This window comes from Panthera tigris, chromosome B1, assembly GCF_018350195.1.
Source record: "Panthera tigris isolate Pti1 chromosome B1, P.tigris_Pti1_mat1.1, whole genome shotgun sequence".
Taxonomy (NCBI): domain Eukaryota; kingdom Metazoa; phylum Chordata; class Mammalia; order Carnivora; family Felidae; genus Panthera; species Panthera tigris.
Window position 1 is genome coordinate 72,006,333 of NC_056663.1, and position 25,565 is coordinate 72,031,897.

The following is a 25,565-nucleotide window of genomic DNA, read 5'->3' on the forward strand; positions in this document are numbered from 1 at the left end:
CAACATGGATGGATCTAGAGAGTATAATACTAAGCGTAATAAGCCAGAGACAGACAAATAGCATATGATTTCACTCATATGTGGAATTTAAGAAAGAGAATGAATTGAACAAAGAAAAGAAAAAAAAAAAAAAAAAAAAAAGACAAACCAAAAAACCAGACTCTTAACTATAGAGATCAAACAGATGGTTACCAGAAGGGAAGTGGGGGGCAGGGGCAAGGATGGGGGAAATTGGTGAGGGGGATTAAGAGTACACTTATGATGAGCACTGAGTAATGTATAGAATGGTTGAATCACTATATTGTACACCTAAAATTAATATAACACTATGTTAACCACACAAAAGTTTTTTTTAAGATGAAATAATTATATTATGATGATGTACCTTTTATTAGAAATGACTGAAATTTTGAAAAAAAAATTGGATATAAACTTTTTTTTACTTGAAATACTACACAAATTACAAAGGTAATGTAATTATAAAATTATCAAATAATTAGAAAGTGCAGCATCACCTGGGTGGCTTAGTCGGTTGAGCATCTAACTCTTGATTTCAGCTCAGGTTATCATCCTGGGGTGGTGGGATTGAGCCCCACATCGGGCTCTGCCCTGAGCGTGGAGTGGAGCCTGTTTGGGATTCTCTCTCTTTTTCCCTCTGCCCCCTGACTTGTGCACGCTCTCTCTCTCTCTCTCTTAAAATAATAATAATAAGTGCAAATAGCAAAAATAACCCACATTCCCATCTCCCCGAAACATTCATAGTTAACATACTCTGTACTCTCCCAGCTTTTAATTTCCAGTGCATTTTTTCTTGTAGTTGAAATTAAGCTGAGAATGAAGAAGGCAGAGATATAGTTCCCTCTATCTCTATTTTCCTCCGTGTCTCTCTATCTCTGTCTCTGTCTCTCCCATGCTACCTATATGTGTTGTATTTCTATATTTTCTCTCTCTCTACATATAGAAATAGAACACATACACATAACATGCATATATACAAACTTTTTTTTTTTTATTCCTTAAAATAGAGATCAAACTGTGTATTTGGTTACCAGAATTTACCGCTCAACAATATATAATGAACATATGAACATATTTCCATATGACATATGTCCATATGACATCTCAGGATGTTACAGATCACTTAGATCCCATCAAATTACCAATAAATAAAGGAAATTTCATAAATAAAACTAGAAACCTTTTTATATTGCCAGAACTACAAGACATGGAACGAAGTTACTTAATGGGTATGGAAATTCAGTTTTGCAAGGTGAAAGGACTTCTGGAAATTGGCTTCATGACAATTCGAGTGTGCTTAATGCTACTGAAGTGTGCATTTAAAAACGGTTAAGATGGTAAATCTTGTGTCCATTTTACTACAATTTTTAAAACACTGCACAGCAAAACAAAACAGTGACTCATTCATCTATATGAATATAGATATATGAATATGAATATGAATATCTATATGAATATAGATATAGAGAGATATAGAGATATATCTCTATAGAGATATAGAGAGAGATATATAGAGAGATATAGATATGTAGAGAGAGATATATAGAGAGAGATATATAGAGATATAGATATATAGAGAGAGATATAGATATATATAGATATATATATCTCTATATATAGATATATATATATCTATATATAGAGAGATATATATCCCTATAGAGATATATAGAGATATATATATAGAGAGAGAGATATAGAGATATAGAGATATAGAGATATATCTCTATAGAGATATAGAGAAAACTTCTCATTACAGATATGTCTTTTCTTTTGGTCTGATCAGATCGACTTACTCATCCCACACGACTCATCCTTGATTCAATTACAGTTTTGAGGACTGTCCTAGCTGCTAGGCTTAAACCGAGATTGACCACTGAGTAGAAAAGCAACATTTCCACCACACCTTCTAATAACTCCTTTCAGATATTTTGTCTTGGATATTCTTCTTGCCCACTTCATTTTTGAGATAAGCTTTAGGGTTCTTTCTAAGCTTTTAAAACAAAATTATTGGTAGAATTGCGATAAGCATGCATGAGTAAGAAAACCTTTTGGTTTAAAAAAAAACAGAATGAAACCAATCCCTTTCTGAGACTGATTAATGTTCACTCACATTTTTGTATGTGTAGCCATTTAACTCTTAAAATTAATGAACTCTATGGTGCTCATGGATTCCCTTTAGGGAAAATCCACTGTGATCCTACACATACCCAGAGTAACTCAGTTACTTTCTTTTCTACACTGTTTCCCTGCCTTAAATAACTCTTATTGAAGGTCTCACCTTTGTACTTATTATATGTATATGTAATTCCCCAACTTAAATGAGAGCTTTAGGAGGACGGAACTATATTTTACACATCTTGGTATTTCTACTTTTTCAGTGGTGTCTGGATGAATATTTCTTGGCTGATTAAAGGGCAAGTTAAAAACAGAGTATAAAAGGGGCGCCTGGGTGGCTCAGTCTGTTAAACATCCAACTCTTGATTTCAGCTTAGGTCATGATCTCACAGTGGTGAGATCAAGCCCTGCATAGGGCTCTGTGCTTGGCATGGAGCTTTCTTAGGATTATCTTTCCAGCCGTCTCTGCCCTCACCAACCCCCCCAAATAAAAACAGAATATAAAGCATTGCATATGTTTCTCGTAACGTATATATATATGTGCATATATGTATATAGTACATATACGAGCTAGGACCCTATTATTTGATGCAATTATATAAATTATTTTATATATAATTAAAATGGCTGGACATCTGGATGGCTCAGTCAGTTGAGCATCTGACTTCGGCTCAGGTCATGATGTCATGGTTTGTGAGTTCAAGCCCCGTGTTGTGCTCTGTGCTGACAGCTCAGAGCCTGAAGCCTGCTTTGGATCCTGTATCTCCCTCTCTTTTCTGTCCCTCCCCTGCTCATGCTCTGACTCTCTCTCTCTCAAAAATAAACAATAAACATTATTTTTTTATTAAAATGGCATTAAAATGAGTGTTATAATGACTATTGCAAATAGTTTAAAATTTTATTTTAGATACGACATAATTTTTTCAGTCCCAAACAAAACAAAAATTTTAAAAATGGAAGCTCTGTATGTGCATATATGTGTATGTGACTGCATTAAGTTGGAAAAGTTCATATATATTCTAATATTTACAATTAAATAGGCTGAGCCCTATCAAGAGAACTCTTCTTTCTTTCTTGCTATCCTTCCTATGGTAATATTAAGCAACAACAATGAAAAGGAAGGAAGGAAGGAAGGATGGGAGGAGAGAGAGAAGGAAAGAAGGAAGGGAAGGAAGGAAAGAAGGAAGGGAGGGAGGAAAGAAGGGAGGGAGGGAGGAGAGAGGGAAGGAAGGAAGCAAGCAAGAAGGAAGGAAGGAAGGAAAGGAAAGGAGGGAGGAAGGAAAGAAGGAAGGAAGGAAGGGAGGGAGGAAGGAAAGATAGCAAGCAAGCCCCGGGCTCACTAGCTCATTCAGGCTGAAGGATGAATCTTGGTAGAATAATCTTTTAACTAAAGCTTAAATTCAGATATGCCAAGTGTGGGTGCTGAACCATACTCTGCAGAGAGGTCTCAGTCCTGGTGAGTGGAGTGCATGGTCACTCTGTGGCTACATTGAGTGTCATTACTAGATTTAGAACTCAGAGCTACACCTTTAAAGCTTGTGAGTATGATCACAAGGCTACCAGACGTTGATTGCTCCATATCAAAGCTGCTGGTTTATCAAGCAGTGAACAAGCTGCCAGTGTGTGAGACTCTTCTATGAACCTTAGGGATTTGGCAGTAATAGCCCCTGCTTTCAAGTAATTTACAGTGAGGTCAGGAGGAGGCGAACAAAAATCACATGAACAAATATACAAATGAAATAATTCCAGTCTCGGATAAACTCTATGAAGAAGGTAAAATAGTTTAATGTGATAGAGCGTGACCGAGAGGTGGAAGGTCGCTTTTCACCAGGAAGGTTAGAGGAGGCATCTCTGAAGAAAAAGATATTTGAGTCATAACCTGAAATGAGAAGAAAGCAACTCTGGGATGACTTGGAAAACCAGCCCAAGCAGCAGGTGCATTGAGTGTAGAGGCTTTGAGGAGGGTAAATGCCAACATGGTGGGTGGTGAACAAGAAGCAGATAGGAAGGAAATGAGGCCAGAGAGGAAGGAAGGTTCTAGATTAGGTAGAGAGTCTGAGGCCATTTTAAGAAGTCTGTATTCTATTCCAAGTGCAATGGAAGAGTGTTAGTTGGGGGCTGAAGAGATGTGACATTGTTCTAAGTGCAATAGACGCACTCTCAGTTTCGTGGAGGAAAACTATTAATTATAAGGGAAAGGGAATATAAAGAATTAAACAATTATAGTCAACATAAAGGGAGAGAAGCATAGAGAAAAACAAAGAAGGCTTAAAACATCAACTGGGGCACTTACAACCTCCAACCTTCTGTATGAGGAAGCCCCACAGTGAAGAGCCTGGTTGGAGTCCCAACTGAGGGTCCTGGTTGGAGCATCCTGTCCTCAGGTGAGGCTTCCAGCTAGCTATTCCTGCCAGGGCAATATATATACTACCCGTGTGTAATTTATGGTTAGTCATTATGTGTGCCGAAGTGCAGTCCCAAATGAGCTGGTTTTCTGTTTCTGAAATCTTAGGAGCCTGGGCGTCCTCCCTGATTTATTCCAGGGGGCCGGCCTCATCTGGCTCAAGGAGGTGAGGCACATTAATCCTTCTTGGCATCAGGAACAAAGAGCCAGTTCTGATCCCAAGGCCAGATACGGAGTATAAGCCAACACGCACCCCCCCAACCCCCCCCCCCCATGATAGTGTATGTGCAGCTCTAGGCAGAAATACATGACAAGTCGCACAAACAGCTTCTATACAGAACAGACATACACTTACAAAAGTTCTTGGGCCTCCTGGGTGGCTCAGTTGGTTGGGTGTCTGACTTCAGCTCAGGTCATGATCTCACAGTTTGTGGGTTCAAGCCCCATGTCGGGCTCTGTGCTGACAGCTCAGAGCCTGGAGCTTTGCTTTGGATTCTCTCTCTCTCTCTCTCAAAAATAAACATTGAAAAAAAATTCTCTTAGGCTACTATGAGGGGTAACGCACTGGGAGGTTTCCTTACTAGCCCAGATAAGGATTAATGGAGACTTGGTCTGGTGTTGTAGCAGTGGAGGTAATAAAAAGTGGTTGGACAAATTTGGGGATGCAGGATATGGGAAGTGGCTCATAGATTTGTAAGGATTGATGCCAGAAGTCTCTGAGCCTAGTGAAGAGATTAGGGAATGGAGAGCTGATTGATCCCAGTTTGTGTCTGGCCCTAGATGCTCTTTAATTAGCACGTACCATACAGAACCCCATGGCACACTCAAAGTTCCAGAAGGTTTCTGTAGTTCAAGTGGGCTGATTGACTTCAAGCATGGGCCGTGATCTGTACCAGGAAGCAACCATATCCCAAGACAACCCATGCCCAGTGTTGACCCCAGACACAAGGCCAACCACCACTTCTCTTGCTATTTGGAAAGCCTTTTTTGCCTTCTCCTACCAGGCTGAGCAGGAGCCACTTCAGTACATCGTGACAAGGGGTAATTAAAAAGAAGTATCTCTGTGTCTGTACTTCAGGAAGTTGTTTGGCTCTTTGCCACTTTCCTCGCCTTTTTTCAACTTTCCAATTTTGCATACTAATAAATATTTATGAAGGTCACTGTCAAGCAAAACACAAACGCAAACTTAATAATGTATCCCAGAGCGAATAGCTGATAGATTCACAAAGCACTAAACTCACAAGTGTGGTGTTGTGGTAATGAGAAATAAATATTTGGTATTCATTTCTGGCACAGAGCTCCTAAAACTCTTGGAATTACTTAAGAGAGCAACATAGGTGTCTTTTGTTATGCTAATGAGGTGACTGTACTTTAGAATGCGGGCTGGTTGCTAGGAGACCCAACCCGTGATTAGAGGGTTGGAACTTTCAGGTGTACTCCAGGGAGGGGAGGGGGCTGGAGGTTGAATCAACTAACTGCCAGCAACTGAAGATTTAATCAGTCATGTCTTGGGTAATGAAGCGTCCATAAAACCCCAAATGAATGGGGCTTGGAGAGATTCCAGGTTGGTGAACGCATGGAGATTTGGAGGGAGTAGTACGCTGGGATAGGACATGGAAACTCGGCGCTCCTTCCCCATACCTTACCCTATGGATCTCTTTCTGAATCCTCAGGCAGTTCCTGAATTACAGCTGTTTATAATACACCAGTAATCTAGTAAGAAAATGTTTTTCTGAGTTCTGTGAGCCACTCTGGCAAATTAATCAAACCCAAGGAGGGGGTCATGGGAACCTCCAATCAGAAGCACAGATGATAAATAACCCGGGTTTGCAACTGCCTTCTGAAGTGATGGTATGGTGGTTGGGGGAAGGTGGGGAGAGTCATGTGGGACTGAGCTCTTAACCTGTGGAACCTGATGCTCAATGGGTACATGATGTCAGAATTGAGTTAAATTGTAGAACACTCAGGTGGTGTTACAGAATTGCTTATTGATGGTGTGGAAAAACCTCCACACAATGGAATTAAGGTACAGAATCCATTTAACAAGGTATAAAAGAATATACATTCAAAAATGTCTCCCTTTGGGGAGGTTAGGTGGCTCAGTCGGTTGAGCGTCTGACTTTGGCTCAGGTCATGATTTTACAACTTGTGAGTTCAGGTCTTGTGTCAGGGTTGCTGCCATCAGCATAGATCCTGCTTTGGATTCTCTCTCTCTCTCTCTCTCTCTCTCTCTCTTTCTCTCTCTCTCTCTCTCTCTGCCCCTCCCCACCTCACATGTGCACTCTCTCTCTCTCTCTCTCTCTCAAAAATAAAATAAACATTAAAAAACAATGTCTCCCTGGGTGCCTTGGTGGCTCAGTCGGTTAAGCATCCAGTTTTGGCTCAGGTTATGATCTTGTGGTTTGTGAGTTCAAGCCCTGCCATTGGGCTCTGTGCTGACAGCTTGGAGCCTGGAGCCTGCGTCGGGATTCTGTGTCTCCTTCTCTTCCTTCTCTCTCTGCCTCCACCGCCCCCACCCCACCTGGCACTCACGCTCTTGCTCTCTCTCTCTCTCAAATAAATAAACAGTTAAAAAAATGTCTCCCTTTGCTGTTCTTCACCACCAAGGTCCCTTTCCAAAAGGCAACTGTCATTAGCAGTTTTTGTTTGTCCTCCTAAAGATATTGTATATATTAAAGCATAGAATTATTTGTTCTTTTTAGCAGCTTCAAATAATATTTTACTACATGTAGTTTGCTGCACGGTGCTTATATCTTGGAAAACTTTCCAGGTTATTGCACATAGAAATATTTTGTCCTTATTTTAGTTATAGGCTATTACAAAGTATGGATATTTGATGAGTTACTTGGACAGTTCCCTTTTAAAAGACTATTTCCAATCCTTTAGTGGTATTACAGTGTCGAATAATAAATCATACAGTTACATTAAGATTAACATGCTATTTTACTTGTATACAAGGGAAGCCAGTCAATAAATTTATTTTGTCATTTAAAAAAGCCAACAGGATTTATATAAGAGGAAAAGAAGAAAAAAGGAAGAAGGAGAAAACACCAACTACGTGGAAATGTGACCTGTTTTCATGTCCTTGGGTAAATTGGTGATTGGCTGGCAACTCTCTGGAACTGGTTGGGGTCTTCTGCCTTGGACAGCTGGGTAGATCATTGGAGAAGACAATTTCAGTTATGATGGAGTCTTTGAGAAACCTCAAGATTTTTTAACCATAAAATATACCTGCCAGGCTATCCCTCAAAATTCTGTCTTTGTTTAACACTTTGTCTTCATCAGGTCAAGTCTGTGCCATTTCCTTCACCTACCTTTCACTCAGATGATATATGGTAGAGAAGAATCTTGTCCGCATCATTTTACATGAGGGTAAGTACCATCATAGCAACAACGCTGACGGCTGGAATTGCTGGATGAAAAGATACCTGCATTTTAACTACGAAGGATATCGCCGTATTGCCCTGCACAGAGGGCAGGAATGGAATTTCTAGTTTTTCAATACACACAGACTTGGTTTAGAACACATAGGGGTAGTTTCACTTCCACCAAGAAATGTGACTGCTTCTGTTTTTCTTAAAACATAAAGCCATCTCTGTCTTCAGATTTCCCATTTTAACAGATGTGATTAAAAGAAACATTTGGAGGCATCTGGGTGGCTCATTCAGTTAAGTATCTGACTCTTGGTTTTGGCTCAGGTCATGATCTCATAGGTTCATGAGTTCTAGCCCTGCATTGGGCTCCACGGTGACAGTGCAGAGCCTGCCTGGGATTCTCTTTCTCCCTCTCTCTCTGCCCTTCCCCTGCTTTCTCTCTCTCTCTCAAAATAAATCAATAAACTTAAAACAAATAAAAGAAACATTGGCTTTCTTTCTAACTCTACAAAAAAGCTGACGAGTGCAATTGTCACATGATCTCTATATTGAACAGACCAAAAAAAAAAAAAAAAAAAAAAGGAGGGATAAGGATAATGATAAACTAGGGATACAGAGCCTAGCTCTTTCTCAGCAACAAAATTCGTATTTTTACATATTTAATAAATTTCTGTATGACCAACTACATCAACTAAACAAACAAGACTCTTAGCATTAACACTGTGAGGTCCAAATGAAACGGCTCCACAAATCTTCCTAGTTATATTTTCTTTCCCCTAAACTCCAAACTGGCGTGTCAAGGCACAAGAAAGAACGAAAGCACACTGATGGGGTGTGGATGCTACAATTATGTGTCTCTTTGTCAGGGCGGTGGGAAGAGGCTTGGCGCGGGGGCCCTGGTCAAGGCAATCACCACCAGCTACGAACTGCTTCATATGTGTTTCTAGAAGGGTGCTACAAGGAGCCCTTGCAGGTAAACCGCGCTGAACTTGCAGATTGCTACACAGTGAGGAACAGTGCAAGCCACTGCTCTACGTTGACTTTAAAGATCCTTAACTGTATGCAATTTCTTTCAGTGGCTAACTGTAGGGTAGACCACAGGGGTCCAGGGGCTGCTGGGGGAGTTTGTTTCTTGGGTCCCCAAGAATCACAACTATGGCGGGCAGCCCAGGTAGAACCAATGGAAGTTGGAGAGCTCCTGGAGGTCAGATGGAGTCACCCAGAGGGCACAGTTCTGTCTTCAAGCATATGCTGACTTCATAGTTTGTGTGAGATTTTAGTAACACCCATGGCTAGCTGCAGGGTCACTGCTCTCACCATCCTAACTATGCGGTGCCATTTGTCAAACCAGAGTTCCATGAGTATCTTGATATACTGTATTTAACATGAAAATAGTCAACATGATTGGAAGTTAATTTGCTTTGCCACAAGAAATTTTGACTTTATAATCATTAATGAAAGAAAAAAAGTCTGTTTAGTTCTTTGAATATAATTGCAGTTGTAACATTTTGACATACACCCATCAAATTGGCATAAATTACAATTACCAATATGTAAGGTAGGAAGTATCTTTTCAAAACTTTTATCATCAGGATGCCTGGGTGGTTCAGTCAGTTGAGTGTTTGACTTCTACTCAGATCATGACCTTGTAGTTTGAGTTCAAGCCCCATGTTGGGCTCTGTGCTGACAGCTCAGAGCGTGGAGCCTGCTTTGGATTCTGTGTCTCCCTCTCTCTCTGCTCCTCCCCCGCTCCCACTCTGTCTCTCTCTCAAAAATAAACATAAACAATTTTTTAAAATTTTATCATCTATTGATGCTAATAATGTGTCTTGTCTACAGGGATTTGGGGAAGTTTGATAAGATTATCTTTAAATGTCCTGATCAGGATTACATATGGCATCTCATATATAAACCCTGACTTGAAAAAGTCATGTCTGTAAGAAAAATTCAAATTCGTCCTTTTAAATTTTAAAATACTTGATTTTGAAATGTTATACAAGTTCACTATTTAATTTGTTCTCTATTAATTTATGTTTTTAAATATATTTGGAAAATACAATGAATTTTATCAAGCCAAACTGAGATAGGCACCTTTAAACACTCAGAGTTGTCAGTAATAACATTGTTTTCCTGATGTTAGATGAAACACCTTGGGAAGCACAGCTCTACCTTTCCCCAAGAATGAATGTCTCATGTCTCAGATACACATAACCAAAGTTGTGACTCTTTCAGAACAAAATTTGTCCAGGTCAACTCATTTTCTCTGTGCTGGTTAGAGAGGTAGGTGACAAATTTTTCAGTGCTGTCTCCTTTTGTTAAAAGAAGACAGAAAATATGTGTAATATTAATTTCAGTGGACTAGCTTAATAAAAAACCAAAGTGGGGGTGGGGAAGCAATGTTGTGAGATAGAGGAATGATTTTGGCAATATAATGATTCTATATAATATGGAAGCCCAGTAAAGAAATTGGCTGTGCCAAGTGTGATTCTAAGTATAGAGAATATCTGAGTGGATAAAGCAAAGTTCCTGCCCTCATGTAGTTTATATTCCAGTGGGAATGAGAAACACTGAACAAACAAGCACATATTTAGTGTAATATCCATCAGTTCTTAGTATAATAACCTCTAAGCAAGGTAAGGAGATAGAGTAATAGAAACTGCTATGAAGATATATCAGAGGTCTATCTAAAGAGAATAATTCTAAGAAAAAGTCTAAAAGGAGTGTGGAGGTTCCTCAAAAAATTAAAAATAGATCTATCCCATGACCCAGCAATAGGACTGCTGGGAATTGACCCAAGGGATACAGGAGTGCTGATGCATAGGGGCACATGTACCCCAATGTTTATAGCAGTGCTTTCAACAATAGCCAAATTATGGAAAGAGCCCAAATGTCCATCAACTGATGAATGGATAAAGAAGATGTGGTTTATATATACAATGGAATACTACCTGGCAACGAGAAAGAATGAAATTTGACCATTTGCAGCAACGTGGATGGAACTGGAGCATATTATGCTAAGTGAAATAAGTCAGTCAGAGAAAGACAGATATTATATGTTTTCACTCCTATGTGGATCTTCAGAAACTTAACGGAAGACCATGAGGAGGGGAAGGGGGAAAAAAAAGTTACAGAGAGGGAGGGAGACAAGAGGGAGACTCTTAGATACTAAGAACAAACTGAGGGTTGATGGGGGTAGGGGAGAGGGGAAAGTGGGTGATGGGCATTGAGGAGGCCACTTGTTGGGATGAGCACTGGGTGTTGTATGGAGACCAATTTGACAATAAATTATATTTTAAAAAGAAGGAGTGCATAAGAAACCATGTTAGTACCTATAGAACAGCATTTGGACCTGTAGGATCTCATGGGGCATGATATAGACTTTGTTTTCATGCTGAGTGTCATAGTATGAAATTGGAGAATCAAGACCAGTGACCTCACAAGATCTTATGATATTGAAAATTTTCTTAGATGGTGGGGTGGACAATACACTCTAGGGAGCAAGAGTACAGAACTGGGAAGCTATTGCAATTGTACAGGAGAAACATGGAGAGTGGTTGAAGGAGGTGCTGCACCATCAGATTCCTGATGTGTTTGGAGGGAAAAGCTGCACAATTTCCTCATGGGCTAGATGAGGGTGGGTAGAAAAACAGAAGAGTAATAAATGGGCTGAACCACTGGTTAAATGCCATTTATCAAGCTTGATGTCATTTATCAAATGGTGGTGCCATTTATCAAACTGGGGACACTAGGAAATCCAAGTTTGGAGGGAAGCAAAGAAGTTTTTTTTTGTTTTATTTTGTTTTTTTTTTTTTCCTGTAAATATTAATTCCAAAAGGAGACATCATGGAGTTTGAATATCCAAATCAAAGGAGAGAAGCTACACAAATATAAATTTGGGCATTATTAGCATACAGACTGCATGGTATACAATCATGGGATTATATAAGATCACCTAGAGAATGAGTATAAAATGAAGAAGAAGGGGCGCCTGGGTGGCTCAGTTGGTTAAGCCTCCAACTTCGGCTCAGGTCATGATCTCGCAGTACATGAGTTTGAGCCCCATGTCGGGCTCTGTGCTGACAGCTCAGAGCCTGGAGCCTGCTTCACATTCTGTGTCTTCCTCTCTCTCTGCCCCTCCCTTGCTCACGGTCTGTCTCTGTCTCTCAATAATAAATAAACGTTAAAAAAAATTTTTTTTAATGAAGAAGAAAAGGGGATCCCAGACTAAACCCTAGGGTGACCCAACATTTGAAGGTCAGAAGGACGAGAGAACATGGCCTATAAGACTGAGAAAGATGGATCAGTGTGGTAGGAGCAAATCCAAGAGAGGTAGGTTCCCTTGATATCAACAGAATAAAGTATTTCAAGAAGGGAAATGATGTAGAATGTCAAATCTTTCTGATAGATCAGGTGATCAGGAGACTGATTAGTGACCTGTTTGGTAAAATGGAAGTCTGCATAACCTGAAAATAAGATTTCAAGAGAGTGATGGGATGAAGACCTGGTTAGGAGGAAGAAGGAAGAAAGGGAATAAAATTATAGGTATAAACCATGCTGTCAATACACTTTGCTGTAATCAGCATTAGAGAAATGGGAATGGGTATCATTGCTAAAGGGAACTGGGGTCAAGGCTGGGCTTATTTGTTTTTAAGATGGAGAATTTATAGCCTATTTGCAATAATTATTTAACAAAAATAAGAAAGAATTATGCCTCATGTGCTTTTATAGGCAGTGCAGGAATCGACTAATGTAGATGAGAATTGGCTATGCCATTCACACAATGTTAGTACTTCCCCCCCCCCCCCCAGCGAGCACCATCTAATAAGGAAAAACTATCCTGAGTAATAAAATTCAGTGCCTACATATCATAAAGATTTGATACCCATCAAGGTTTTCAGGTCAATGTTACACATTTCTGCCCTTGCTTTAAAAAAAAAAGAGAGAGAGAGAGAGAGAGAAAATGTATTAACCAGTCGTAAAAGTTGGCAATGATGAATGAATGTTCATTTGGAATATGTGCAGACAAAAAAAGCATGCTTTTGGCTAAAATTCCCAATACGTCTACACTGAAATTCATTTAAATAATTATAATTCATGTATTAACATGTAACTACAGAAAATATATTAAGTAAATATATCCACACGTAATTTTTTTTTATGTTGAAGGAAAACATTTGCAAGGAAAATTAACAGAATACTTAAGTACTGTGGATTCATGTACAGGACATCGAAATCTTCATTAGTTGCTGAATGTCTCAGCTTAGCCACCCCCACATCAAAAAAAGGAAGGAAATGTCAATATTCAAATACATGATAATTATTATCATCCATGAGTCATGACAGCAAGTGAAATCTGTCATAAATATATAAATGTGCCTTCCACATGTTTTTGACTGAGTGAAAGTTTTACTTCTGAGTCACATAGGAAAGTTGCTTAATTAGAAAGTCTTGACAAGATAAATTTTAAAAAAAGCTAATATATCCCATACTGCCATCACACACTCAAACTAAACAAGGAAATTGTTATCTGATTAATTAAAAGTTAAAACTAAGTTAAATTGAAATGCAAAAAGTTGATTGAATAAACCAGTATATATACGGGAGACTTTGAGGGTTTAACTTAGAAAACTTGTTTTGTTTTGTTTTTAGTTTATTTTTTTTAATGCTTTTATTTTTTTTAAATTTTTTTTTTAACATTTATTTATTTTTGAGACAGAGAGAGACAGAACATGAACGGGGGAGGATCAGAGAGAGAGAGGGAGACACAGAATCTGAAACAGGCTCCAGGCTCTGAGCTGTCAGCACAAAGCCTGATGTGGGGCTTGAACTCACGAACTGCGAGATCATGACCTGAGCCGAAGTCGGATGCTTAACCGACTGAGCCACCCAGGCGCCCCTTTAGTTAATTTTTTGAAAGAGAAAGAGAGAGAGAGAGAGAGAGAGAGAGAGAGAGAGAGAGAGGAAGCAGGGGAGGGGAAGAGAGAGTGGGAGAGAGAGAATCCCAAGCAGACTCCACACTACCAGCACAGAGTAGTGGGGGGTTCGAACTCACACACTGTGAGATCATGACCTGAGCCAAAATCAAGAGCCAGACTCTTAACCAACCAGGCACCCCTAACCCAGAAAACTTTTATCAGTACTCTCTCCTTTCTTTTCCCACATCATTTAAAAACTATTTGTACACATATATGTTTTTCTTTCTTTCTTACTGTATCATGCATGGACAAGAACCAACCACTTGAACAGAGCTGGATTTTCACGTGGCAAGTAGTCTTCCACATGGAAGCAGAAGTTATAAACCCATGATCATAGACACTCTGTTCGTAGATATGGTTATTTATCTTAACTTTTGGCATTTGGTACAAACAGACTACTTCCTGACTTTTTCTTGGTCTTCCATCCCCTGTATGGACAAATATCTAGGCCCCAAACTTTTTTTTTTTTTTTAATGTTTTTATTTATTTTTGAAGGAGAGACAGACAGAGCATGAGCGAGGGAGGAGCAGAGAGAGAGGGAGACACAGAATTTGAAGCAGGCTGCAGGCTCTGAGCTGTTCAGCAGAGCCCGACGTGGGGCTCGAACCCACAAACCGTGAGATCGTGACCCGAGCTGAAGTCGGACGCTTCACCGACTGAGCCACCCAGGCACCCCAGGCCCCAAACTTTTAACAGGAGTTCATTATTACCCCTACAAATTATAGACATAGTCACTTATTTAATGAATATTTATTCTCCAGTTCTTCTTTGATAACAGAACCATAATTATGTCTGGGGCAACCAGATATACGGTTAAACAGAAACTCTCCACCCTTCGTGTGGCTTGTGGTGACATGTGACACACTGGCAGAAGCCTGTGAAGTTTGAATTGATGTCTGCTGAGAAGTGTGGATAAGCTTTGACTTCTCTGATAGGAGGAGACAGATGTGGTGAGCTTTTCTACTTTCTTCTCGTCTTGAACATAGCGTGTGAGCTGTAGCAGTCATGTTGCAATCACGAGGAAACAGACTCTCAGACACATTGGCTGCAGAAATAAGGCAATAATTTCTACTTTTGGACCTATGGTGTTTGTTTGTTTATCGGACCTATCCTATTATAAGAAAACTAAACCCCTAGGTGTTTAAAGCTGCTGGCCACAGGCTTTTCACAACTTGGAACCAAGCAAAATTGTGACCGACATACTTGCATTATTCATGCACACAACAAAAGTGTCAGGCCAATGTTCCATAATTTATATAGTGTTTGCATTTAATATTTATTAGTATACTGGTGTATTAGTCAAAGTAGTGCTAGTTACTCCACTAGATGGAGTCCTGAATTTCAGTGGCCTTAATATAATAGAAGTTTATTCTTTATGCACTTAAAACGCTGAGATACAGGGGCAGGGAGGTGGAGATGGTGATGGTGGCTGCTCTCAGTCCCCAAAGTCAGAGATCCTGTTTTTCCATCCTTTAGCGAGAGACCTCCATCGTGCAGCTGGCAGAGGGGAAAAGAGCATGTAGGGAAATTCCCGGAAGGATTTCTATGCCAGGCCTGGAAGCGGTGACGCACATCCCTGCTACCCATTTCAGGGTCAGGCACTCGGGACCTGGCGTCACATTGCTTCAGGAGAGGTTGGCGCAGGTAGGCTAGCTGGAGACCGGGGAGGAAACGGGAACGTTTGATAAATCCTCAGCCAGTCTCTGCCATGAGTAACAAGTAAAGTTTGATGTCTATCTGTCAGATTTGTATCTTCTTTTGCTAGTATTTATAATTATATGTGCATGCCTGTATATGCATCTATATTAGACTTTAGCACCTACTAGACGCTTACTTTCATCTAAGCTCTATGCTAAATATTTTTCATGCATTTTGTCCTTAATCCCCTTAAACGTCCTGTGAGGTAGGCACCGCCACTATCCATATTTTACTGATGGAGATACTGAGGCTCAGTGAGTTTAAGTAACTTGCCCAGGAAAACAGAGTCAACAATGTTGGAACAAGGAATTTTTCTTTGTTGTGGGACATACCTTAGTTTCCAAGATTACTTTTGAAAGTGTACTGTATCAATAATGAATTGCATCACATCCAGTGACGGGTGTGACACTATGTGTTGATGTAAATAGACTAAATGTCAGGTCCTCCCTCCTAAATATTCTTTTATTTATATACCTGCCAACTATATGTGGCCTTTTAGAAACTGGAATGATTTTCAGGATTGTTTTAGGTAAAAATGTCTTTATTTCTAAATATTTGGTTGCATAAGCAGCCATCTCCAGATGCTTTATTTGAATGTAATTCATAAGGAGTTGAGCAATACCTTGGCGTGACCTATGGTTTACATCACACCAGATCCTTTTTACCTAAAGTTTCTCTATATTCTTCCATGGCCTGATAAGCATTGTTACTATTAGGGACAGTCCCATCCTTTAGTTCTATATGAAATGATATTTGGCTAAATATTCTTACAATTCCACTAGCTTCCGGATGCCCATCTACTGCCTGCTCAGTGAAGCACTTTCCCCACTTTCCCAGATATCTAATTCAATAAATTGGTCTCCCATTTATAATGACCAAGATACTATGATATTTACACAAAACTTTGTCTCCAGGAAGGTTCTTTGATTACCAGATTTCTAGTATGCAAAGTAATAATGACCTGTCCCCACTTTTACCTATCTCTTAATATAATCTTACTGTTTTAAGATGAAGTGAAAATAAATCATGGTAACAACTGTAGAAAATAATGATGGCTTTTCATTTCACATGTCAAGTTAAACTACGTAGCATATAAGGAATAATTTGCTTTTATTTTATAAAAATAGCAAATTATTTATAATTTGCTAAGTATTTTAGAGATCTTCAATTAATTTGTTCTCCAGATTCCTCAATGAGTTTGGCTAATATCAGTATCTCAGCTTTATATACGTGTGACCTAAATGAAATAGATATTGAATGACTTGATTTCAAACTTATAAAATCTAATTTTGATCCCTCTGATGTTTTCAATTCATGGATGGTTATCATCCACACATGTATTTTCAAAATCAACTGATAAACAAGGTCAAGTAAAATTTACAGGGGTAATTTTTAGTGAGCCTAAAATAATTATTTCCTTCTGAAGTATAACGTACATAGAATAAAATGCTCTTATCTTTTTTTTGTTTTAACATTTTTTCATTTTATTTTAGACAGAGAAAGAGCAAGTGGGGAAGAGGGAGAGAGAGAGAGAGAGAGAGAGAGAGAGAGAGAGAGAGAGAAAGAATCTTAAGCAGATTCCACACTCAGTGTGGAGCCCTATGCAAGGCTTGATCCCATGACCCTGGGACCATGACCTGAGCCAAAATCAAAGCGTGACGCTCAACCGACTGAGCCACTCAGACACCCCATAAAATGCTAATATCTTAAGAATATCATTCAGTCAGTTTGAATACCTTCCTGACACCCACACAAATAATCCTGGAGAGTTCTTTTATGTCCTTTCTCAACCAATACCTTCCCTCTGCCTCGCAAGCAATGACTATCTCATTTCAATCACTATGGTTAGTTTGTGCTGTTTCAGAATTACATATAAATGGAGATATATAGCATGTACTATTTCATTTCTTGCTTCTTTCACTCAACATAACATTTTTGAGATTCATCTATGTTGCTATATGTATCATCAGTTTGGTGATTTTCATTGTTAAGGAAAATACTACTCAGTATTCTGATAACACTTGGTTATCCACTGGACTGTTGATTGGATGCCCATTGGACAACTGCTAGTTTCCAGTTTTCAATGATTATAAAGCTGCTATAAACATTTTTGTTCAAGGCTTTTTGTGGGCATACATTTTTATTTCTTTTGTGAAAATACCTATGAGTGCAGGAAAGAATTCTGGGAAGGTGGCAGAACAAAAAGTACCAAGAATCTCCCTCTCTATCTAGACAACAACTGTACTAGCAGAATCTCTCTGATGTAATTACTTTGTAAATCTAGGATCTGTTGAAGGCTTGTGACTTCCAGGGGAGGAGTTGGACAGTACATTGTGGTTAATTTTGGTCCATTTGCTTCTCCCTTTTGACTGGAAATTTCCCTCCATCTCATCTCCTTTTACCCACCTACGTCTTACTCATCCTTTATAGACCGCCTTGGAGGATTCTTCCTCAAACAGCCTTCCCTGGCAATGCTAGTTGGGATTGCCTGTATCTCTTTGTGCTTCCATCTCAAACTTGAAGCACCCCTATATCCCATATCCGATGCATCATATCTCGTTTAGTTTTTCTGAATGTTCTACTCTACTAAACATGTCTACTGGAAGAAGACATGGAAGTCTTTTTTTTTTTCTTTTTCCTAATTATGTTCTTTGTTCGCAGCACCATGCCCAGCCCCTAGTACATGCTCAATACATATTTGTTGAATGAGAGACTTACTAAAGAGAACAAATCATATGAAGACTCCAGGATTTAATGCTACATCAAATGAGTTGCCCCTGAACTCAAACCAGAGAAAAGACACTATGGAGTATTTTTCAGGAGGAGCCAACCCTTGATGAGAGGCAGGAGCGACTTTACAGTCCTATCAGATCTGGGTGAAGGTTTGAGCCAAATAACATTTTTATTGTAACTAGAGCTTTAGATTTCCCCTCTAACTGTAGGAATTTGGAAACACTGATTATATACGCCCTCACATCTTTTAAAGAAAACTAGACATGGAGTTTCTAGGCTTGTATTTGAATCCTCACTGACCCACCCTGCATGTTAAGATCATGGAAACAAGTTTAGTAAGTTCATTAAGCACTAGCTTCCTCAAAGTGTATGTAAAAGTGCATTAAATACTAAAAATTGCTAAAACATGTAAGATACTATTAGTTTAAATGAATAAGAGCTTTAAGTCATTATTAACTTTGGGTGGACCAAGCAGTAATTAGATTGTCTGAATCCAGTGGTCTCTCTCAAGCTATCTGTACATTTACATGGCGCCTATTACTTCAGTACTTGGATGCTAGAACAGACACATTGGACTAAATTAATTACCCAGGAGTTTGGAGAAAGCCATCCTTTTTCATTTCATTTCTACTAAAATCATGAGGTAAAACAGTTCTTTCACTTTTCAGACACATTCTGTCATGAATTGGGAGGGGTGAGGCAGTGGTGACCCTAGGAGCACATCTTCATTACCTCCTAAAGACTGATATCTGCCTCAAGTCTGAATGATGAAGGTAACTTTTACAACAGAAGTTGTCCTCTACAATGACCCCTGTTTCCTGCCCTTTTGTCTCTCCCCAGGGACACAGACACAGAACGTCTGCAAGAGGCAAAATCAAATCAGGTTGCAATCCATCCATTTCGGAGAAAACAGAATAGGTTTTTAATCTGTAAAAGAGTTAGAGTCTGGCTAGGTTTTACCCAGACTATGATGACAAAAATGATTATTCAAGAATTACTTGTTGTCATTTTTTAATTCCATGGTTTTAGAGGTGCATCACACCATTTAACCACCTAGTCATATCCTTTTTGAATTTCAGAGCTAACTAAGAAATATTTAGGAAGTGTGTTAGCAACTCCAAGAAACATCATGTAATTGGGATATGACACAGGAACCAACAATCTAAAACAGCGCCTAACAATCATCCCTGAGTGATTCTTATGTAATTCTGAAACATGACAATGAGTATTCTATGTGGTCTTTTATGCCCCCTTCTCCATGTGAGATTGTGTAATTCTACAACCCACAGGTCACCTTTTCAAATATACAGATCTGATGCCTGTGTTTAAATAGTTGTTAAGATAGGGAGTGCCACACTTTCCCTCTAACTGGCGCTGTGGTTGAGAATCCTTCTAGTACGTGGCGGTGCTACAGTAAGGGCACCATAAGCTTTCATGTTTCCCTCCTCCCATCTGAGTAAGAATGAGCCAGTGAAAAAGAGAAGGGTTCTGGGCCTCAGGACGCTCACAGAGCACCATCAGAGAGATGGCTGTCATAGCCCCATCTCCATGAGTGCACCTTGGCACCTGGTGTCTTGGTTTTTCATCCTTCAACCCCACTTTTCTGTAGAAGATGTGGTCTGAATTTTCTGAGATATTCAGGCTAAGTTCCACGTTGAGAAGTTGGAGGATGGAAAGTCATGGCTTAGTTTTTCAAAGGGATGCACCAACTATTATTCCCTAAGCCAAGATCAGAATCAGTGTTATGGTAAGTACATACAAGACAAATAGATAAATTGTGAAATAGTGAGGAAGGAAAATCTACTCCTGCATTTTAAATTATAATTCTTTATAATTTAAAGAATTATAATCCCTTATAAATACTAAATACTAAATACTAAAATCCCTTTAGCAGAAAAAAATCCCTTAAGCAACAACCAAAACAAGGTGAAATAGTTCATAGTTTACAAATTAACTGGAATTTGCCCTGTGGTACTCTCTTCTGCAATATTCTTATCTCCAAAGAGAATGAAACTGATTGAGCTTAGTAAGATAGCTCCTCTTAATGTTGAAATAAATATGAATAATCCATACCACTTAGCCCTTTCCCTAATGATCTATTCCTGCAAAGAATGTTTCAATGGAAAACTCTGTGATAATTATTGAACTTCATGAGAGACTCTACAATAGGCTAGGATAATATTTCTTATATATTTCATTCTGACATCACTATAGATACCTACATTTGCCATGGGGGAAAAAGCTATAAAAGTTAAGGCTTTTTTCCCCCTATCTCCAAGAATAAAACTTGATAAGCAGTAGCTTATACCAGTAGAAATAAAAATTTCTTTGGAATTAGAATGACCTACTTATATCTCAGCTCTTTTGCTTAACAGTCATGTGGCTTGAACAAGAATCTATAAGCCTCAGTTTTCTTATCTCTAAAATATCAAGGCTTTGTCACATTTTTATAAGAATATAAAAATACTAGAGGTTGTATAATGTAGTAGAGGTGTCCTGCTGTAGATTAAATCTGTTGTCTTTTTTTTTAACCACTTACTTTTCCTGACTCAGCTAGTGAGCTGCAGAAAGGTCTCCCTGGTTATCCAAAGGGAGTAATTATTTCTGAGGTGCTGAGGTGCTTCGAGATTGCATGAATGCCCTTAGACATTGCATGAATGATGTTATTGACCAGAAAAAAAGAGTGAACACTTCATGTTTAGAATGATTGGGCAGCTATGCCAGATTTAGAAGAGGTGAATGGGAGCAGGCTACATTCAGTGAGGATGTGTTCCCTCAGGAAAATGAGGATGGTCACATTATCCAGCACATGGTTACAATCAGGCCTTTGGGTTAGAGGGTCTAAAAACTTGGGGTTGGAAAAGATAACAGCCTATTTGCTGAGGCCAAATTATGTCCTGGAATTAATGGCATACATTAGGAATAATGGCTAGAAAAGTCCTTAAATCAAGAACTAGATCAGAAGACCCTACCGGACTCCATGTTTTCTAGTAAATACCAGGCCAATTGTGACATTTCTGTCATTGGGAGATATTTCTCCTCAATGCCAAATAGTTCCTATTAAGTTAGGAACTGGGGCTTAAGACCTTTATTCTAGGAATGAACTGGGAGAAAGTCATATAAATCACAGAAAATAGCATCCCCACCCCAGGACTCTTATTTTGCTTGATATTACACTTACCAAATATTTTCTTTTTCTCTTGATCAAGATGAACTTAATGTTCCTCTCAGCTTGACTAAACTTTAGAGTGGTTTCTTCTCAGTAATAGGCTCTGACTTCTCTTTCCTTAGAGCATTTACTTTAGAAAAGTTATTATTGTAAACTCTTTCTCTGCTCTTTGATATAAATTTTCTCCCAGCCTCCTGCATTTTACAACCCTGAAAAATCTTTCTCAAGGAACTGTGAGCCATCTCTTTGGCGTATAATTGTCAAAAAAGGCTACACCCTATTTCCCAGTCTGTGGGAGAGTAGGAGCCTCATTTTGACAAGTATCAATTAAAATCAAAATGGCTTTGGGGATACCTAGCTGGTTCAGTCAGTAGAGCCTGCAGCCTTTGATCTCGGGGTCATGCGTTTGAGCCCCACATTAGCCGCAGAGTTTACTTTAAAAAAATGACTTAATCATACAGACCCCATATTGTCCTTCAGTACTTTCCCACTATATCATTCCAGTGCTTAAAATCTCTCCCACCTTATGTTGCAGAGGAGCTGAGTTCAGTCTTTCTCTCTTCTGTTGTAACAGTCTTCCTCCTGGTAGACTTGGAATATCTGCGGACATTTAAGAAGTCCCTACTCTTATTAATGCAAAAATAGGAACGAAATTAACGTTAAAAAATTAACGAAGAAGGACAGAAAAGCTGAAAACAGAAATAAAAAAGGAGAGGGGGCATGTTTTAGGAAACAAACTGGAGTGTGTGATGGGAGGGACTACGTGGAATTCTTCAGCCCCAGGTGCAGGGGGAGCATGTGCCTCCCGGCAAACTGCCGCCATGTGTTCGAGCTGGAGCTCATTGCGCAGTAGGGCAACATTCCCAGCAGCATGACTTCCTTGGGTTGTGCCTTCTGCGTGATTCAGTCATGCCTTCTACAAGAGCAACTGTCTGCCCGGACCCATCCCAATTCCCAATAATGAGTAGCGCCTCCCATACCCACCCCTCCCACCCCCATGTCACTTGGTTCCCCTGGCTAGAGAGGCAATAGTGTCCTACAATAAAGAGAGGAGACAGGATTAAAGGCATGTGTAAGAAGTAAACACCATGCTGTAGCCACAGGCAATGTTTAATGGTATTATAAGGAAGAATCTTTTTATCAGTGAAGTATGCAACTAGGAAGCCAATTTTAATTTTTTTTTTTAACATTTATTTATTTTTGGGACAGAGAGAGAGCATGAATGGGGGAGGGGTAGAGAGAGAGGGAGACGCAGAATCAGAAGCAGGCTCCAGGCTCTGAGCCATCAGCCCAGAGCCCGATGCGGGGCTCGAACTCACGGACCGCGAGATCCTGACCTGAGCTGAAGTCTGACGCTCAACCGACTGAGCCACCTAGGCGCCCCAAGGAAGCCAATTTTAGATCAGACTTACTCTGGAAATATTTTCCCATAAATAGAAGAATGATAAAATACTTCTTCTCTCTGGGAAAGCACAGCAGAGAGCGTACTGTCGCAAAAACAAAAGAAAAGAAAAAGAAAGAAAAAATAAAGACAGAGGCAGCTGGGCCACTCTGCAAAGAAAAGGGGGTTTCCCTGGGGAAATGAACAGGCAAAAGAGGGCTAGTGAAGGGGCAAATTCTTGAAGGACCAAATGATGTAGATCTGTGGAGGCAGGAATAGCAGTGCAAGGTTTCTAGAAAGATAGGAGGAGAGCTGCCTGAAATATACACCTTGAATGGAAATAATGAGAAATTTTCCCCAGTGGTTCTATGTTAAGAATGTGACATGTAATACATTGAGATTCAGTAGAACAGAATTTGTAAACCAGATAGTGGAAGTCTAATAATATCTAAGAAGATACAAACTTAAAAAAAATAAAATCAAATCAAAACATGGGGGGCGCCTGGGTGGCTCAGTTAAATGGCTGACTTGAGCTCAGTCATGGTCTGGTGCTTCATGAGTGAAAGCCCCGTGTGGGGCTCTGTGCTGGCAGCTCAGAGCCTGGAGCCTTCTTCAGATTCTATGTCTCCCTCTCTCTCTGCCGCTCCCCTGCTCGCACATTCTCTCTCTCTCTCTCAAAAATAAATAAACATTAATTTAAAAAAAAAAAAAATGAAAAGATACAAACTTGATCAGGATATGTCCCATAGCCAAATTTAGCTGAAAATGTGTCACTCATTTCTATGTGATCCTCTATGTGTACGTGTTAGGGGATGAAGGGGTAAAGAGAGAAGATGGAGTGTTGAGGATTACTAACAAATACACTGCATAGAAATTATGGCTTTTGTGTGTATTTTATACTTAAGTCTACACTAAATTATATGTGATTTCTTCAGCTGTGTACTGTCACTCAGTTTCAATTTATTGTTTTATTTCCTTTATCCACGTAAATGAACCTCCCTGGAGATTTGTGTATATTAATATCCAGACCAAGTAGATGCCAGATGTCCATTTTACCAGAATGATGAGGCCCAGAGAAGAAGACTTTACAATTTTTTTTCCTTTGACAAAGTTTATTTCTCCCTTACCTAGAATACCAGACTCTCCTTAAACCTTATTATAGAAGAAAGTAAAATTCATGGAAATGTGGATATTCCCTGGGGTTGTATCTTCAGTTCTTTATCCACTTCATTAAGTACACTATTCTTTGGGATGTCACCTGAGCCAAAGACTTTATCACCTATTACGTGCTGGTGCCCTACACATATATACACATCTCTTTTAATCTTGTTGGGGAGGGAAATTTTTTTCTCCTACCTGTTGAGGTTCTTTTGGCTGGCCTAAAAATTAAATTGACATGAGACCAATTAAAATGAGAAAATCAAATTTAAGTATGTATATGTGGGGGCTCCATAAGAATATGAGGCCCATGGACATCCAGGCAATTAAGGCCTATATGCCATTCTGAGCTAAGGAGAACATGTAAGGGTCTGAGACTTCAAAGGAAAGGAAGACAATCCACAGAAAGAGGAAAACGAGTGAATGTTTGGTAATCAAATATGTGCGGGGCCATAAAGAAATAATGGAACATAAAGAGGAATTTTAACAAACATTTCGCTAAGTTCCTCCTTATCTACCACCCCCCCTCTTTTACAGGATACTGTAGTTATCTATGGTAGTGGCTCACTTCCCAGAGCAAGTCCTCTGTCTAAATCCTTTTAGGCGGTTAGGGGAAAGGTCAAAGGTTCTTTCTGAGCCTTCTGTTTCTTAAAAATAATCAGCCTAAAATAATCCGCATGCCAACGAGACATATTTTGGGAAGGCCAATTTTGCTCCCCTCTAATCTCAAGGCTCATATAACCCCCCCCAGCTTACACGATGAGCACTACTTGCTTCCCTTTTTCCCCCTCTCTCCTCAGACCCATTTTTTCCACACCTACCCTCACAATACATACCCAGACATCCTTCTCTTTCTGAATCACTACCTCAGTGGATAACTTGGCACAATAGTCATCCGGTTCCACAAGCCAGATACTTCAAATTCCTCATTGACTGATCCCTCTCCATCATACTTTGTATGTCTCCAAGTCAAATTGATTCTACTATCTTTCTAGCCTTCAGTGTGTCTACTTCTCCTTCTCTCTTTCCATTGCTACGATGTTTCTTTGAACTCTTATCATATATGTTTCCAGTCTCCCTCTTCAACTTATCCTCCTCACTTGCCCCAGAGAAAACATCTCTTAAATGTTAAGTCTGGGCATGTTGTCTCACAGTTAAATTTATTCAGTGCCTATTTTTTAGAATAAATCTTAAATTCTGTGGCAGGTTACACAAGGTCATGCACAATTTGAATTATTCATCTCTCTTTACTTTCCTCCTTCTCCCTGCACTACAGCCATACTGAATCATTTCCATACTCTAAGAATGTCACGTTCCTTATTCCTCTGAACATTTACTTGTGCTGGGTTTTTTTCCCTCTACTTGGAAGATCCTTCCCTTCATTTTTTATTGTATAATGTCTAATTGTCATTAAGATTTGGCTTAGATTTTAATAATTGGATAAGGTATCCATACTATCTCCCATATAGCATAAGGTGTTTAGATCCATCACAGTATTTATCATACTGTGCTATATCTGTTTCTCTGCTTACCTGTT

General features: G+C 39.3%; 1 long non-coding RNA gene across 1 annotated transcript; it reads left to right on the top strand.

The window, feature by feature from the left end:
• The first annotated feature begins 5,974 nt into the window (after window positions 1–5,974).
• Window positions 5,975–8,161, top strand: LOC122237649. Its single transcript, XR_006216239.1, has 3 exons — window positions 5,975–6,104; window positions 7,538–7,629; window positions 7,826–8,161. It is a non-coding gene; the product is annotated as an uncharacterized LOC122237649 (long non-coding RNA).
• The last annotated feature ends 17,404 nt before the right edge of the window (window positions 8,162–25,565 follow it).